Raw genomic sequence first — 12,264 nt, forward strand, 5'->3', positions numbered from 1 at the left:
AATAAATATTTTCTTAAAAATTGTGGAAAATTATCAGTGAAGTCAGAGACAAAAACATCTTAAAGTTTATAACCTTAATATTAATGTTTAAATGCAGAAGATACATGACACAGTCTTTTTTGACTGATTTGTTGAAAAGGTGATCACATATCAAAAGAAAGTTTTCAGAAGCTGCATCTAGATTTTTTTTTTTTTTTGCAGTATATAGGACTGAGATGGGGTAAGGGGGTGGTGAAGAATCAAGCAGGCTAAGCAATTATTTGACCACTGGTTTTACAACTTTATAGTCAGGCAAGAGCACAGAAGGGTCTTTGTCTTTTGGGGACCCAGGGCTGATGATGGCTATCCTGTAACCAGGTCAGTTAGTAGAACTAAAATTAACTGGGTAGTGGTACTTTACTTATGTAGGTAGGGAAACAGCAGTGGGTTCAGCCACTTTATTCAACTCCTTTTGTGAAGTCAGAAGTTGACTGGCCTTGTGTGGAAAATCAATAAGGCATTTATAAACCTTCATGAAAAAAAAGATTTTTGAAAGGGGAATATGTCGGTTACATGGAGAGATGACCCTGTGTGAAGGTGGGAAGGGTTAGAGTAAGCGGATTAAGCTGCAGTGACTACAGGGAACACATGCCAGTATTTTTGATTTATGTTAGCGTTCATGTAGTGAGCACTATCTGGAGAATAGCAGTGCTTTTCAAACCCTGTTGATGAAGCCTTGCACACACATTGTGGCATTGGGAAGTTGCTGGAGTGTACTATGCTGAAGGATTCTGTTTGGGGTTAGCTGATGATCCTTTTATTTCTTAACAGATGTCTGGTCTAAACTTTATAGTTTGGATGGATGATATTTAGGTTCAAACTTCCTGCTCATGCATAGGGAGATCAGTGATTTTTCTTTAAGTATTCCTGCACACTCATATTTACCGTTGTAAACTTTTAGATTTGAATGTTTTACCCTCTTCCTCTCTTTTTCCTCATTGCTTTCACTTCTGCATGATTGTTTAGGGTGAGCCTAGTTGTCATGGACGTGTTAAGTGTCAAATATATGACACTCATTTATTTTAACTTTGGTTAAAATTTTAACTGGTCTGCATTTGTACAACACTTTTAGTGCCCTGAAAATTTGCTTTTATGAATTAGGGGTATTGATTCTAATAGACTAAATTACTATTGGATTCAGAAACATGAAACAGTATAAAGGATTGTAGATATACAACTGCTTTATGAATGCATGCCTCTCTATTGAAGAATGTTTAGCATTATAGGAATTGAGTGTATTTTCTCAAAGCACAAACATGTTGGTATGAGACACTACGCAAGTGGATGGGCCTTTAGGCTAAATCTGCCTGTATGCCCCTCAAAGCTTTCTTGTTGTGTCTTATATGATTTTCACTGCTGAAGCTGCCTTTTAATTTGTAAATGTGAAATGGGCTGGATCAAAGTCTTAGAAGATTCAAGGAATCTAATCCAATTTGATGTAGAGCAAAACACAATTTAAAATCTAAATAATTCCCAAACTCAAGAAGCTGCTTTCTGATCTACCTTCTTTTCCAATCATCACAAAGCGAGACTCCTGCTGTAATTTTCTCTTCCCAAGATAGGCAACTCTTCTATGCATCTCTCTGGCAACCTTAAAAAAAAATTACTCTTGCACTGGTTCATTTGATTTAGTGGTCTGGAAATTTGAAAATGAGGTTGTCTGTTAAAGGTGACCCCCTGCAGTGGCTTTGGCAGCATGGGGTGTTCCGGAGCAGGGAGCAACAATGGCGGGAAGCCCCTTGAAAGAGCAGTGGTGCTGACATGATTGGGCAGAGCAGTAAAGGCTGATTTCCTTACACTGAAGCTCTTCTGCCCCAGGCGTCTTCCTCTGACTGTCACCCCATTAATGCACAGCAATTGCTAGACAGTCTCCAAGTCATCACCTTCTGAAAAACAACAGATGGGTTAACTGGCTTGAGGTCAGTCAGTGAGTCAGGAGCAGAGCTGGGGTTAAGTCCCCAGTCTCCTCATACCCAACCTGGTAAAGGACCAAATGTATAGGCTGTGGTTCCATCAGCATTTCTAATGCTTGGGGAACAAGCTCATTAAAATGGCTCTAAACTGATTAAGCCAGGTTTATATCCTGTTCCTTTCTCTTTTGTTCTTTCTTTCTTATTTCCTTCTTCCCTTCCTTTCTTCCTTCCAAAAAATATCCTGAATTGATCACGTACCACTTACTATACATATCTGCAAAGATGCTTCCTAATTACACTGCCTTTCTTTGTAGTCTCCTTATATCAAATGATAATATTCCCATAGCTCATGGCACTGTTATCATTAAAAATATAAAATCTGAAATTAAAACATTACAAAGTTTACCCTTGAGTTTTAGAAGAGGAAATTTTTTTTTTCTTCAGTGACTGTTTTGATTCCATATATGAGTTTCCTCCACATTTAAGTAGCAGCTACTCTTTTGATTATGTATAGGGGAGAAGGCAGATCACATCTAATTGATATCTGCATACAAGAAAAAAAGTGATTTTTAGTTAAGTTCATACTTTGAATTTACAATCAGACTTTTATCCAAAGACACTTGAAAGATATAAAAATTAGCCACTGAGTTTAAGTACTTTATTCTGACCAATTGCCAAAACCAATCAAGGCCATAAGAGACAGAGAGATGGAGTGGGGTGGTGGCAGGGGAAAAAAGGTGGGGGTGGGGTGGGGCAAAAGAATAACTTTAAAAAATGGAATTAATTTTATAAACAATTTGGAAAGATGGATAATAGACTTGATTGTGAATGACAGCCTCTTGAATCAGTGGTTTGTAATCATTTTTAAAATTTTTAATTTTTTTTTGTTTCTAGACCTGGACTCTGAATAAAGTTTAATAATGTCATGAGCTCTTTCCCCAGAAATATACATATGTGTTTATCATATGTGTTTATCATATGTAACTTTTTAATACAATTTCAGGTATTAAACTCCCTTAAAGCCCCGTCAATGCTGTAGGTTAAGAAATCTTATACTTAATTAAGGCAAATAGAAAAAAATCTAGGGAAAAACCTCAAAAATGAAATATTTCTTAATAATATTGGACTTAAACTGAGAATTTTTAGCTAAACTGTGGACTTCTGACTTGCTTTCTCATATATCACCTTACTAGTCAATAAAAGCTACCAACTCTCACTTTTGAAATTCTCAATCCTTTTATGCTGTTGCTCTATAAAACAGTGCTCTTAATTAATTAGTATCATCATAGGATTAAGCAGTGAAAGGAATTGTGAGAAGTTATTTGAATTTATAATGCAACCCTTGGCCATTAGAGTAGGACAAACCTAAACCATTCTAAAAAGTAAAATTACTATTAAAAATTTCCAAAGAAAATTCTACAACTGTTTTCAATAGCTAATGTCAATATCTAATACTTTCCTGTAAGAAAAATATTTTTTTCTTTATATCTGACCTAAATTCTTCATATTTCAGATTAAATATTTATTTATTTTTTTTATCATCACTGGGAATTGAACCCAGCTGGTCAACAACTTCTGTGTAGTACTGCTCAGAGAAGTACCTTATTTTTTTAATCAACTAAAATATGTAGATAATAGGTTGTTTTGATTGTATATTTAGTCTTGATCAGCTCCTAAAAGATTTCGCGGTGATTTAAACTCCTTGAATTTCAGCTTACGAACCAGAGTTTCTTTGGAACAAGCAAAACATGTTAAAATAGCAATTACTCTTGTAATTGCAAATAGCTGAAAGTTCCTAGATTTTTGATGCTCTTATTCTAGGTTTGATTTTCAATATGTTTTTGATTGCCTCCCTCAAATTTCTTTGCATTTTCTTGTAGTTTTATTTTTTTTTTTAAATCATGTTTATAGTTTTAAGCTCATCAGGAAAAAAAAAATAGAAGTCAGTTGGGGGATCAAATGGGAAGGAAGCAAAAGGAAAATTTTCCAATCCCTTAAGATGCTGTATTCTTTTTAAAGAACTCCATTCAAGTAAGAGTATTTTCCTGATCACTGTATGTTCATTTTCAATTAATATGTTAATTAAACTTGCTTGTGGATTCTTTGCAAATTCAACCTGTATTATAGTTAAAAGTTCTAAGCTTTCATCAATGAAAGGGAGCAGTTTGGTTTTTGTTCCCCACTCTACCTTTTTCCTCTCTAAAAATGGCTGGAAGAAGTTTTTTTTTGTATTTCCATGGTATTCTTGTTACTAAGCCATTGATCCTTTCAAGTGTAATACACAGTACAGTGTTTCTCAGTGGGAGATTTGTCTTCAGTATCTCCGTAGGTTATTCAGGGTGGCATATCCTCTATTGAAAGGTCTCTTTAGTCCTTTTCTGTTTCCTAATCATGACCTTATATATTGACTTCATGTCCTTAACTGCAACTCCCCTTACTTGAGACAGTATTTTTAATTCAGGAGGCCTTTAAAATTGCTTTAGCAAGATATTAATTAAAAATAGGAATTCTCTGAGTCATTTTTGTACATTTCTTTTCTCATAAATTATTTTAGCATCTCATACTCAGTTGCAGCAGATGACACAAGATCACAGTCTCACAAACACACATGATAAACGTAATGCAACAATATTAGAAATCAATAGTGTGTGTTTTATTGTATACTGTACCTAAAATATACAATAGGGTGACTTACATAAATCATTTATTCCCAGTCATGATTGATGACCTCATAACTCACGAGTGACGGGGCAAAGCAGAGCCCCAAACGAGTTATGAAATGTCATCAATAACAAGTGGAAACAAATGATTTATCCAGTGTCACAGCCCATTGTATGTTCAGTTTATGCAACAGCAGTTAATGATAAAAACACCCAAAATGGGTGCAGCTTGTATTTTATTCATCACATATGCACATACTCTTCCTACACTATTTTACACTAGGTTAGTGCTTATTGTCCATGAAGAAAATGATCAGGGTTGAAATAGGAAAGTGGGTTGATAGAGAAGATATGATCTTTGTATATATATATAAATCCTTTTGGAATCTCTTTCCTCTTGACTAGGCTTTTCCCCTTACTTTCTTTTTTCAAAAAATATCTATCCCTTTTCTAGTAAGGAAAACATTGAAAAGAATATCTGCAGCTATGTAATTCAATTTGTTTCTTTCTCAGTTGACATTCTAGGAGAGAGAAAAGTTAGCATGATTTTTAAAGTTAAAGGATGTTATATGACTTTAACACTATTTTTTACCCATTTGATTTTTTTTTCTGACTATATAGCTTAGGAGCAAGGAGTTTTATATTTCCATATTCAAAGGCAGTAAGAATCTGACTATTAAACTGTTTTATTTTGCAACATCATTCTATGCATCCTATGTATTTTGGAAGTCCTGCATGTTTCACATAGAAATCTTATTTGTAACATTAAAGTGCAGTTATAGTTTCACTTCAAATTTAGAGATAGGTTTCACTAAAGTTAGGGATATTGGTGGTTGCTAGAAGCTTGTATTTGAGGTTAATGTTATGAGTTCACATTCTAATTCCTTAAAATTGATATTAACTTTTGGGAAAAATGCCATTTAAAGAGAATGTCAGGTTCTTTTGAATTAAAAGTCTGTCCCTTGTGACACTCTCCTTCAATATTTATAATATTGACTCACTAAGAACCCCAGAATCTTGTTAGATACAATTTTATTAAGTGAATTTAAGAGACTGTAATATGGTTATCACGCTGTGCTGCTTGTTGTACAAAGTTAAACAAATCTAGCTTTTACTTGAAATGAACATTTAGACAAAAGATAAAGGGGCAATTAGACATAAAGATATCTTTGTGAGTCTTAGCAGTTATAGAAAGCACATACTGTTTGTAAGCATTGTATGAAAGCAAATGTGTGTCAACCTCTACACCCCCGTTTTGATTCCTCTGGAATATATTTCCAAAATATACCCCGAATCTGCCTGCTTTTTCAGATATCCACTGTTATTGTAGTCTAAGCAAATATCTTTTCTCCCCTAAACTATCTTCTGTGGAAGCTTGCAAACTTGATTGTCTATTTCCCCTTGTCTCCCATCAACATATTCTGCATGTAGTAGCTTTGAGTGATCTAAAACTGCAGCACTCCCTGCTGTAGCTCTTCAGTGTCTGTGCAGTACATTTAGAATACATCTAACCCCCTCTAACTGATCTGTAAGTGGTCCCTGTATAACTCTCCACGCTCATCATAATCTATTTTCTCTCCCATTTTAGCCACATGTTCTTTTTTCATTTACCCCAAAGGGGCTGGCTAAGCTCCTTACTGCTTTGGAATCTTTTTCTGTCCTATTCCCTTTGCTTGGAATTTGTCCTTTTGCTTGGCTGTCATCTGCTCGTCGTTCAGATCTCTCCTAACATGGCTTTTTCACAGAAGTCCTCCCTGAATTTTGTGCTAGTCAGGCCCGCATTGTAATCTGTCAATCTACTTTTCCTTCACAATGTCTGCCACAACTTTATTTTCATTTTATTTAGTTCTTTTTCCTGAAGGTGTTTATCACAACTTTAATTGTATATTTCATCTCTGTGATTATTATTTTCAATACATATATCCCCATCTAGGCCATTAACTCTATAAAGGAGGGCATATAGATTTTATTAATTGCTTCTTTTCAGTATCTAGAACAGTGCCTGATACCTTAATAAGTATATGTATATTTTTGGAAAAAGGAGAAGGTTTGAAAGTGACACAGTAGGAAAAATTAATAATTTCCATTGAATTATTTCTTATTCATTGGTCATCTACTATATAAAGACTACAAAACTCAATACTGTGGAGATTTACTAAAGAATTTGAGAAATTGTTTTTTATCCTTGGAAAGCTTATATTAAATATGAATTCCTAAAATCAGTTCAAGTATTTATTGAGGATACATGAGTAGATCAGAGGCGGAGCTAATCGTGGAAGTTTACTTGATATTAGTGAGTTGAGCCTCAATTTAAAAATATAAGGAAAAGATTAGCAAGTGGGAACAGAATGAACATTGTTATTTCCCATACTGGAGTGTGCATATAATCATGATAGAACAAATTACTAGAAAGTTTCTACTTTGTTGTTATGGCCTGGATTGTGTCCCTTCAAAATTCATACATTGAAGCCATAAGCCCCAAAGTGATAGTATTTGGAGATGGGGGGTCTTTGGAAGATGATTAGGTTTAGATGAGATCATCAGAGTGGGGTCTTCATGATAGACTTAGTGCTCTTAAAAGAAGAGACTCCAGTGACTTAGCTCTCTCTCTCTGCACATGCACTCAGAGGAAAGGACATATGAACATATAGCAAGAAAGCAGCTGTTAGCAAGCCAAGAAGAGAATGCTCATTTGGATCTGACTATGCTGGTATGGTCTTAGACTTCCAACCTCCAGAACTGTGAGAAAGTAAATTTCTGTTGCTTAAGAAATATCCAGAGTATGGTATTTTGTTATGATCCCACATGACTAATGCACTTGAAGATGTGCTTTTCTGGCATAGAAAATTTCTTGATTTGAAAAATCTAAAATTAGATTTTTAGTCTAAGCTGAGAGGCTAGAAAAATGAAAGTGATTGCTTATCAGCTATGTACCTTGGTAAAACTGCCCAGTGGCATGGGCATAAGAAGATAATAAGATGACATAAGAGATACCTCCTAGAAATTCTATTTGCTAGTATTCTGAAAATAGTTAATACTAATATTTATGATCCAATCTTAGACTCTGTCAATAGGAGTATAGTACTTGACTTTAAGGAGATAATAATTACTTCTTCTTTCAACTATAGTTATGGTTTTGTTCAGGGCATCATATTAACAACCTAGAATATTGATTGTACTGAAATTTACTGGGAATTTTTTTTAACATTTTTAATGTTTATTTATTATTTTTGAGAGAGAGAGTGCAAGCGGGGGAGGGCAGAGAGAGAGAGGGAGACACAGAATCCGAAGCAGGCTCCAGGCTCTGAGTTGTCAGCACAAAGCCTGATGCGGGCCCGAGCTCATGACCTGAGCCGAAGTCGGCCACTTAACCGACTGAGCCACCCAGGCACCTCTACTGGGAATTTTTTAATGTAAATTTCCAAGCCTTACCCCAGAATTACTGGATTCTAATCTATGTAGGTGGGACTTAGATTTTCTGTTTTAGAAAACAAGCTACTAAATAAGCATTTGAGAAACATTGAATCAAAGCATATTCAGGGACACATGGGAAGGTAAGAGGATATAATATTATGTCTTAGCAAGAAGAGTTGAAGGATTTAGAGATGTTTAGTCTAGAAAAGATAGGACATTATAGTTGTCTTTCAGTATTTGAAATCTTGCAGATAGAAGAATAGGATTTGATTTCTGTCATTCAGAGGACAAAACTTGGATTAGTATGTGGGAAATTTAGGTAGTATGATTTGGCCTCAAAGAGAAGCTTTATTAATTTCTAGTGTTGTTCATAGAATGGATTACATTGGTAATTGTTAAGATCTCTCTTACTGGTGATATTTAAGTGAAGGCTGGATAACCTCTCAGGGGAGAGCATATGAAAAACCTTCCTAATACATTCTTCCTTTCCAAAGGGGAAAGTAGTGGAGTAGATATCAGATTTTCAGTCATGTGAATAACAATATATTTTTTAAAAAATATCTCCTCTGTCTCTAGCACTCTATCTCCTCACTGTCAAGCCAGTGAAGGTCTACCAAAATGGAATCCCAGCTTTGTTGAAGTTGTGTGTTGGATTAGGCACTGAGCATGTCAGAAAGGCAGTACTGTGTGGGGAAAAGGTTGGAAAAACACTTAGAACTAAACTCTTAGGCCTCTTGCTGAAAGCAATCCTTCCTTTAATCATACTCAGTTATTGGGGAACTCTTTGTTCTTTTCCATGTCTCTTGCCTAAACTTCTGATTAGAGTTTGCCTAATACCATTAAATATAATAGCTGGTCCCTTTTAGATTAGATTAGGAGTTATTGGTGTCCACATCTGCAGTAGGATGTCTGTAGATCAGCCCCCAAATGTAGGTTTTCCAGATGTCACCTTATTGAGCCCATCATATATTATAGGAATTTGAGATTGAATAGCTGTGCCTAGGATGCAATTTGTGGTAGCTGACTCTTGTAGTTGGGAAACTTTGCATGATGATAGCCTGGCAGAGAAGAGAGGATTGGCAGGTGCAGAGAGACTCCTGAGTTCCAAACCTATGCACAAAGTTGCTAATCAGAGCAAAGAATTGCCATTCTTTGTTTTCATCTCTCTACTAGCCATTCAGGCTACCCCTGTGTAATCTTTGTCCTTTTTTTTTTTTTTTTTTGTAATCTTTGTCCTTTAAAGTCATACCTTAGCTGTAATTTTGCTCTGATTTCACCCAAATAAAGGTGGTTGGAGGATAGGAGGAACTAGAAAGAGAAAATACAGTGAAATTCTCTGTGTTATCCTAGACATGATTCTAGGGACTTCCCATGCACATTAAAGTGATTTAGTGATTTCTTTATGACTAATTTTCTTGCCTTATTCTCACTTGTATTTAAGATAAGTTGAAAAAGTAATGATACAAAAACTATAAAAATTGGAACCAGGTGAAAAATAAATCAGTATGGAATAGTGATTCAATATCATAGTTATAAACCAAAACATCTTTTGTTTTTATTACAAATAGCCAGCCAAGTCTTACCTCAGATCTTTTATCAAATTCTTTGGAATCTGAGCCAGGGTCATGTGCAGTTTTAAAAGGTAATAGATTTGATGTGTAGCTAGAGTGAGAACACATTTCTTGGGTTAGGAATTCAAGTAGGTGGTTCTGGCTCAAGGTCTGCCCTGAAATCAGGAAATCAGCAGGTCCATTTCCATGATAGCTCACTCAAATAACTCAATTCCTTGTCACATGAGCCTCTCTGTAAGGTTTGGGTTTCCTCATAATATGACAGGTGGCTCCTTCAGAACATGTGATATAAGAGAAGAACAAAGGTCAGAGTCACAATGTCTTTTATAACCTAGCCTTTTATAACCATTCTACTAGTTACACAGACTAACCCTGATACAGCGTGGGAGGGTGTTACACAAGGCTGTGAATACCAGGAAGCAGAGGTCATTGGGGGACCATCTTGCAAGGTGGTTACCACACGTACCATGACTCATAACAGCTCTCATTCCATGAATTAGAGAACAATTGTTGGAATTTTGCCAGCTCTCAAGAATGTCTATTTCTACTGTAACACCTAGGAAGAGGGAAAATAACTATAGAATGAATTTGCAGACATGCTGACCTGAATGAAAGGTGGTCTTGGGCCAAAACTTAGTTTATTACATGGCTACCATAAGAGGTCCATGGCACAAATCATGAAAAGATCTGAATATTTCTCCTTTCTCAATGTACAGACTGCGGTAAATGACTGCAGTTACTTTGAGGAAGACTGAGAGGTGATGTCATTCTTCCACATCAGTACCTTGCCTTCAAAGTGAGAGGCTGTGATTTTTCTATTAGGGTAATTCTAGTCAATCAAGCCTCTTTCACCAGACCTAGAGGTTTTCACTATATAGATCAAATAAGACTATTTCTTTATTTAGTTATAAGGACGCTATTGTCAATTAATCATTCTCAAAGTTCATTATAAAGGTCCCTTTAGCCCTAATACCCATTATGGCAACAGTATTCTCCTTGCCTTTTATAATTAAGTCTCTGGTACCCTTAGCTCTTATCATGCCCACTGAAATCAAGGAACCCATTTCAGTGGCAGTATGAGATGGCTCCTTCCTCCCTGCCTTCAGAGGACAGTTATGACAGTGCTTTCTGAGGATATTGGTGCTCCTTCAACAATTCAGTTGTTAATATCTCTGTGAAGGTTGAGTGCTTTGGACTGGAAGAAATAGGAGGCAGTTGCCTGTAATAAACTCACTTCAACACTTTTCTTTTTCTAAGTCTTGACTTTTCTCTTCCATATATTACCAAGACTTTTCCAGCATATTCACAAGGTTATTGTAGGTCACCAATGATTTTAGGTTTCAGATGACTAACTAATGACATGCTGATATTTGACTCAGATCTGGAAGAAAATAGGGTATGACATGTGAATAACTGGTATCCCTTTACAAGTTAAGTAGCCTGAAGTGAGGTCATTTCCAATTCTTTATGTAAGGTGGAATCAGCCTCATCAGTCAGGGTAGGAGGTGTCTGTTGACTCAATAGGTTTGGTAGGATTTGGCGGGGGGACTGTGTACTCAAAGATATCTGAAAGGTCCCAATTACCATCTTAATCAATTGTCACCAAAATTTCATGGTTCTACTCTTTTCTAAGCAAATTTCCCGTTTTTGCATAAGAAATATAAGACTTTATTGTAATTCATCAGCTAAAGGATCAGATTCTTTTTTTGATTTAGCTAATCAACTCTGTGACAGTAGACATAAGAGAGTCAATCTTTTAAGACAAACTTTCTTTTTTCTGCTATGGCTTAAACAAAGACTTTATGGTAGAGCCTGCATTTTTTTTCCTTTTACATCTCCAATGCAGTTACAGGTAACTAACCTACCTGACCATCCTTGCATCATTATGCTTATCATACTGTTTCAGAAATTGCTGCTATTTCATTAAAGTTGTACCTTCCACAGGCACTTCATTCCGGGTGATCATAGGTGGTAACTGAAATATCTGTTTTACTACTGAGACCATGGTCTACCAATATTCAACACTTTTTGGCAGCCAGGTTCTCACTTCTTTTAAGCCAACTCAGATATTCATCTTTGAATATTTCATCTACAATTATTTATGATAACAATCTATATTAGTCAAGGTTCAGTTGCTGGCAATAGAAACCAGTTCAGCTATTTTAAGCAAAAAAACATCAAACATAAGGAATTATGTGCTTACAAAATGTTGGAATTCTGGGAGGATAGGGAGCTTGATTGGGCCTCAAGGGAGACTTCCAGAATAATGTTTCAGAATCATTCCGACAAGGAAATTGAAAACTTTACTAAAATTGGTGGCTGGGGAATCAAGACTCTATCACCAGAACTGTAGACTCGAGTCACACCACAGCTACTAGATCTGACCCAGATAAAAGTGGTTGTCTTATGCATCAAGTCTTGTTGAACTTAAATAAGTACTGAATTCATGTCATGCCATCTAATTGCTAATATCTCAATTGCATCTAGAATTCTAGATACAAGGGAATGTGGGAGATGAGAGCTTTCTAGCCTTTATAATATATTACTTAAAGTGTTTATCACAGTTGTTATAAATTTATGGTGAATTCTGGAAGAATGTTAGTTATTTCTATTGGTACCAAGAAAGTATACCATATGTTACTTGAGTGCACTTGTACTGTTTAGGGT

General features: G+C 35.7%; 1 long non-coding RNA gene across 1 annotated transcript; it reads right to left on the reverse strand.

Annotated features, from left to right (window-relative positions):
- Window positions 1-1,725: 1,725 nt before the first annotated feature.
- LOC125165223 (uncharacterized) lies at window positions 1,726-9,825 on the reverse strand. The gene is made up of 3 exons (XR_007152025.1): window positions 9,610-9,825; window positions 2,359-2,496; window positions 1,726-1,925 (listed from the first exon to the last, which is right to left on the reverse strand). It is a non-coding gene; the product is annotated as an uncharacterized LOC125165223 (long non-coding RNA).
- Between the last annotated feature and the right edge of the window lie 2,439 nt (window positions 9,826-12,264).

Source organism: Prionailurus viverrinus, chromosome B2, assembly GCF_022837055.1.
Source record: "Prionailurus viverrinus isolate Anna chromosome B2, UM_Priviv_1.0, whole genome shotgun sequence".
NCBI classification, from domain to species: Eukaryota; Metazoa; Chordata; class Mammalia; order Carnivora; family Felidae; genus Prionailurus; species Prionailurus viverrinus.